We start from the raw sequence: 6,385 nt of genomic DNA, 5'->3' as shown, positions 1-6,385 counted from the left end.
ACAAGCAGCAGTTGCAGGGCAGGAGGGACCTGACCTGACCTGAGCTGCCTTTGGGGCCCAGGAACTGCCCCCACACAGCCCCTGTCCTGCCCCGAGGGACCACCAGAACGGAGGGAGCCCAAAGCCATGGACTGGAGGAATTCAACAGGCATTTTGGGGACATTTTAGGGACATTTTGTAGGAGTGGTGCATAGACTAAGGGAATGAGACCTGTGTGTTGTATCAGAGAATGGGAAGGGGGATGGTGGGTGGTGCAGTTGTATTGAGGTGTGTGATACCTGAGTTAACCAGTGTGGAACAAGGGGTGGACTGTGCTGGTTTGGGCTGGGTGGAGTTCATTTTCTTTGCAGGGGCTGGTGTGGGGCTGTGTTTGGGTTTCTGCTGAACACAGGGTCGAGAGTCCAGAGGTGGTTTTGTTATTGCTGAGCTCACCCAGAGCCAAGGCCCTTCCTGCCCCTCATAGGGACACACGGGGGAGGGGCTGGGGGTGTGTGGGAGGTTGGGGGGGGCCACAGCCAGGACAGGTGACCCTGACTGACCCAAGGGATATTCCAGACCATGTGACATCATGCTCAGTGTATAAAGTGGGGAAGAGAAGGAGGAAGGGGCAGACATTTGAAGTGGAGTTTGTCTTCCCAAGTCACCAAGGATGGGTTGAAACCCCAACAGCCTTTGCTGGTGTCCAAGGTGGGGCTGGGAGCGTTGGAGATACTGACAGGTGGGATTGAGATGTGCTGATGGAATTTACAGCTGCTGGTGCTGTCTGAGGGTCCTGGCTGTGTATCAGAGCCTGGTGCTCCTCAGTAACTGCTCGTTGCTGTCGCTGCTGCTGAGCTGCTCAGCTCTGATCACCTCACTGTGCTGTGCCTGGCAATGCTGGACAACAGCCCTGGCCTTGTGCCCGGGGCTGGCAGGAGGCCCGGGAATTGCTGCTGCACTGGACAGGCTGGAACTCCGGGTGAGCTTGAGTTGAAGGGCCTATGACCTGTGGATGAGTCCAGGATGGGGCAGAGACCCCCCTGCAGCCCAGGGAGGAGCCCACACCTGAGCAGGGGATGCCCAAAGGAGGCCGAGAGCTCGTGGGAAGCCCCTGCAGTTCCACGTGGAACTGCCCACCAGGCAGGACTTGTGACCCCATGGGGGACCCACGCTGGAGCAGGGGAAGGACTGGGCTGGGAAAACCAGGTCATGAGCTCCATGAAACTGGATTTGTGCCCATTTTTAAATAGCTCTGGCATTTCACTGATCGATTCTTGATATTTTACACCTCTTCTCACGATATTTTGTTGATCCTCATCTCATAGAGATGAGGACGAACACCTTGATCTTTTATTTTCACCATGTGGGGCAGGGGCAAGGGGGGTTTTCTCCCCGAATACCTGCTGCTGCAGCTCCTCATCCTCTCCTATTTTCCTTCCTCTGGAGACAAACTCCCCACCCTCCGGTGTGCAGGGACTGGGGGGTCGTGTCTGCTGGACCCCCCCAGCTTGGTGGGGGAGAGGAACTGGAGGGGATGGTGCTGGGGGTGGGTGATGCCACCCCTCGGGTCCCCAAGAGCTGCTCAGGGTGGGGAAACTGAGGCACAGATTGAGGGAGGAGGGGCTGGGGGGGCTTTTCTGGAGGCTGTGACAGGCTGCTGTCCCACCCCCACAAGAGAGGGAGCAGAGGGATTTTTGGGGGCACCCAGCTCCTCCTGCTCCTGTGCAGGGGGGTCTGCAGGGGTTTTGGGGGGGTCTCACCAGGGTGATTTGCCCCAGGACACTCTGCCTTGGGCTCTGTGAGGGTTGGGGGGTGACAAGTGCTCTTGAGCCCCCCCCTTTTTTCCACACCCCTTCCCCAACTGCAGGATCTGGAATTCCAGAGCCCCCCCCACTGTCCCCAACCTCAGGGCCCTGATGGGATGTGGGACCTGGGAGAGGGAGGTGAGAGATGAGGAGCGAGATGTGGGAAATTTCTGTGCCTCCACCCCCTGTTTTTCACCCCAAGCTGCACCCTGGAGCAGGAGGAGTTTGGGGGTTGGGGACAGGAACAAAATGCTGCATCAATTAAACCTTATTAAAAATTCAAGCATTTGGACAGGAAAAAAATCATCCTTTTGGGTCTTTTGCCAGCTGTGACTGCTGGGGGCCTTGGGGGGGATTATCAGCTTTGTGTGTTTTTAATTGAGGAGAACAGGAGCATCCTGGCCAAGCACCAGGACAGAGCAGGACCTGTGCAGGCCCTGGGAGCTCGGGCTGTTGTCCCAGATCAGCTGGTGGGTGGCAGGAGGAGCTGAGGGTGCCCCTGACCCCTCTGTGCCCCCAGGGGTGGCAGAAGCCCCTCGGGAGGCAGGTCCAGAGGCATCACCTCCTGTCCTTGGGGCTCCACGAGCTGCCCTGCACAGGGTGTGGAGGCAGGGGGTGAGTTCAGGTGGGTTAAAGGGCTGTCCAGAACCTTGTGGGGAGACCTGGGACTGAAAACACCTCCCAGCTGTGCAAGTCCTTGGGAGGACACCTTTGCAGGTGTGGTGGTGCATCCCCACACCCCCAGGCCTCACTGTGACCTGAGAAATGCTCCTTAGGCCTCAGCCTTGATGAGCAGCCCCTGGGCTGAGCTGCTCTTGAGCTGCTCAGAAACACTCTCTGCTCCCGGGGACTGGTGCTGTCTGACCAGCTCCTGCTTCTTCAATAAGCAGCCTTGGAAATGTATTATTTTTCTTGCCTGAAGGAAGAAATAGAAGCAGCAGAAACCTCTTTTTGTTTTCAAACTTTCAGACCTGAATTGGGGCCAGGATGGACAATTCCTGTGCCTCAAGCCCCCTCTGTGGGGGCCCCATAACCAGCAGTGCTGAGACCCTTTGGGCTCTCTGGGGCTGCAGCAGCTGCAGGGACTCTGCCCCAGCACGGGCTTCCCATGGGCTCACATCCTTCTTTTTGGGCATCCTCCTGCTCTGGCAGGGACTCCTCCCTGGGCTGCAGAGGAAACTCAGCCCCAGTGCCTGGAGCACCTCCTGCCCCTCCTTCTGCACCACCCTGGGGGTCTGCAGAGCTGTTCCTCTCCCCTGTTCTCACTGAGCTCTTCTCTGCGCCCAATTCCATCTGCACAAAGACTTCTTCCTCCTTCAATACGTTCTCCCTGAGGCATCAGTGCCTCTTCTGATGGGCTCGGCCTTGGCCAGCAGTGAGCCCGTCCTGGAGCCAGCTGGAATTTGTTCTGCTGGACATGGGGGAAGATTCTGGCAGCTGCTTGCAGAACCCAGCCCTGGAGCTCCCCTGCTACCAAAACATGGCCATCCAAACCCAATACACTGCCCAGCTTGGATCACCTGGAAGGTGGGTCACCAGAGCTGTGCCCAGCCTGGATCACCTGGAACGTGGGTCACCAGGTCTGTTCCCAGCCTGGATCACCTGGAACGTGGGTCACCAGGGCTGTGCCCATCGTGAGTCGCTGTGGATCCTGTGTGGGTCCTCTGATGGGTGATGGAGCTGGAGCAGCAGATGAAGCTCTTCCTGCAGTCAGGGCACTCGCAGGGCTTCCCTTACTGGTGGGTCCGTTGGTGTGAGGTCAAGGCAGAGCTGTGGGTGAAGCTCTTCCTGCACTCCCCACACTCGTAGGGCCGTTCCCCAGTGTGGATGCCCCAGTGGACAGTGAGGTGGGTGTTGTGTTTGAAGCCCTTCCCGCAGTCAGGGCAGTGGAAGGGCCTCTCCCTGATGACTGGCAGCCACCCAAACATTGCATACACCCTTCAGAGAGGACCCACAGATGATCAGGAGAGTGACAGGATGTGCTCCAGGCCAATGTCCCTTCACATCACAATTTTCTTAAATCTGAAAGTGGCTGGATTTAGCCAGGGGAGACTGTCCTGGCCATCCTCTTTGCTTTCCGCAAGGCAAGATCAGGGGCTGCATGGCTGGGGAGCAGTTCTGCAGGAAAGAGTCTTGTTACCCTTTGGATTTCATCAGGAAAAACGTGAGCCCTCAGCAATAAAGGTCAAAGCCATTCTGGGCTGTATGAGCAGGAGCACAGAGAGTGGAAGTGATTGATTATCCCCTTCTGTTCAGCACTTTACATCACCTCCAGATCACTTCCCCAGTTTCTGAGCCCCTGCAATTACGGAGATGTTGGTAAAGTGGAGAAAGTTCATTGGGGGCCCATAAGGAGGTCAGGGTTGGAGCACATGGAAAGGGAAGCTGAGCTGGGCCTGTTCATTCTGAAGACTGAGTCAGGCTCATGTCTGTGGAACAAAAGGCAATGGGTTTCAACAAGTAGGTCAGGTGCTCCCAAATATCCCTGAGCACATCTTTAGCTTCCCTTTCATGCCTTGAAAAAACAATTGCTTCTCTTTGATTATCCTAATACCCTCCCAGAAGAACAGCTTCCCTCTTAATCCATTCCCCATTGGCCACGTGTTTCTATTTTCTTGCAGTCTTTGGGTGCTTCTGAGATGATTGATGTGGTAATTTTCGACCTCGGGGAAGCAACTCCATTAAGCACCTCATTTTCTTCTCTTCACTCTAATGAGCTGCATTTCCCCATATTCTTACCTTGCCTGGGGCACCAACAAACCTTCAGTGCTGCTGTGTCAGAGTTTCATTTCCAGAGGCACCTGGACCTACTTGGGGACTTGGCCAACAGACACCTCCTAAAGCTTTACAAGGCCAAGGGGACGAGATCTGCCCTGGGGGCAGAATAATCCTGGTGCGTTGGGACTTGGCACCTATTGATGGGTGCTTTAGGTGGTCGCCATGGCAACTGACCTGTGCCCCCAGAGTCAGTGCAGGTTGTCGTGGCACCCAACCACAGCAACCGGTTGTTGTGATGGAGGCCGTGGCACTGGAACGCAGCAGCACCTCTAGGTGAGGTATCCACAGTGACAGCCCCCAGCAACAGGCAGGTTGCCATGACAACCCACCATCAGAAAGGGCCACCTGTCGGTTGCCATGGCTACTGTTGCCCCAGCAGCTGGTCCCAGTGCAAGTGTCCGTGACAAGAGGCCTCAGCAATGGAGCTTTTGGGTGGTTGCCATGGCAACCAGCCATAACAACAGGTTTGGGTTCAGGTCCCCATGGCCATAGCCCCTGGCAACAGGTTTGAACTGTGGTTGCCATGGCAACCGGTCCCCACGAACGTTTCTCTGCAGCCCAACTCCAGCACTGGGTTTCTGTGGTGGTTGCTGTCGCTTCTGGCCTTGGCAGCTGGACCTTTGGGTGGCTGCCTTGGCACCTGACTCAGGCAATGGATCTCGGTGTGATGGTTTCCATGGAAACCGATCGTAGCATCAGAACCGTGGGGTGGTTGCTGTGGCACCCAACACAATCCACTGGCCTCAGTGCAGGTGTCAGCGACAACCACCCCTGGCGAGGGAATAAAGGATGGTTGCCATGACACCTTATCCAAACGATGGCTCCCAGTGCTTGTTGCCATGGCACCAACCCCTGGAAAAGCTTCTCCATGTCTGCTTTTATGGCACCTGACCTCAACAACTTGTTTGACTGATGGTTGCCAAGGTGCCTGACCACGCAGTGCATTGCGGTGCAGGTCGCCTGGGCTTTAATTTTCCTTCCTTACAGTCAGGAAACATCCCTTTGTGCCTGTGTGGAGCCAGTTCTCTCGGGAGAGGAGGTGGGAGATGGTGCAGCGGGGTGTTACACTCAGCTGCAGATTGAATGGAGAAGTTTAAGTGCGGAAAAAGTGATGGAAATCCCAGCTGGCCAGGGACAGAAACGGTGAGGTTGAGGAGGGTGATGAGCAAAGTGGGCTGCTCTTCCTGGATGATCAGACCTTTTAAGGAGACCGTCTGGATCAATGTCAGTTGAAGGATTCTTCCACCACCTCCTCACTGAACTGAAACTGAAAGGAAAAAACCCTTTCAAATAATAAAAATAATTATTACATCCTCTATAAAAACCCTTCTGTCTGCATGATGAAACTTCTCTAATTAACTCTAAAAGTCTTGAAGACTCAAAGAAAAGTACAGGGAGAGACATGGCTCATTAGGGCTTTCTTAACGAGCCCCATGTTGTGTTTGGTGCTGAGTCCATGAACATCAGATACTGGAAAAGATTGAAAAAATGGTCTCAGAAGTCAAAAGCAAAACTCCAGGTACCTTAAAGCATTAGAGGGCCCCTCTGAGGGCCCTTACTGGCAGAGGGCCCCAGGGACTCGTTAGAGCTGCTGATTGCAGGCTGTGATTGCAGGTAGGCCAGGGCACTGTGCAGGTGGCTGGAGAGCTGAGAAAACCCTTGGATTGTGGGATGAAGCACAAAGGCCAAGGCCTGACCCCCCCAGGCCCTGGGAATGCAGGTCCTGCCCCTCACACGTGGCTCAAAGCTCTTCCTGGGGACAGTGGGATGTGAGAGGGAGCAATGGCAAGTGTAGGAAAATTCTGTGAGCTCTCCTGGCCTCC

This window comes from Empidonax traillii, unplaced genomic scaffold (assembly GCF_003031625.1).
Source record: "Empidonax traillii isolate 1590-97213 ecotype Southwest subspecies unplaced genomic scaffold, ASM303162v1 scaffold2273:size40133, whole genome shotgun sequence".
NCBI classification, from domain to species: Eukaryota; Metazoa; Chordata; class Aves; order Passeriformes; family Tyrannidae; genus Empidonax; species Empidonax traillii.
This window is presented reverse-complemented; position numbering follows the sequence as displayed.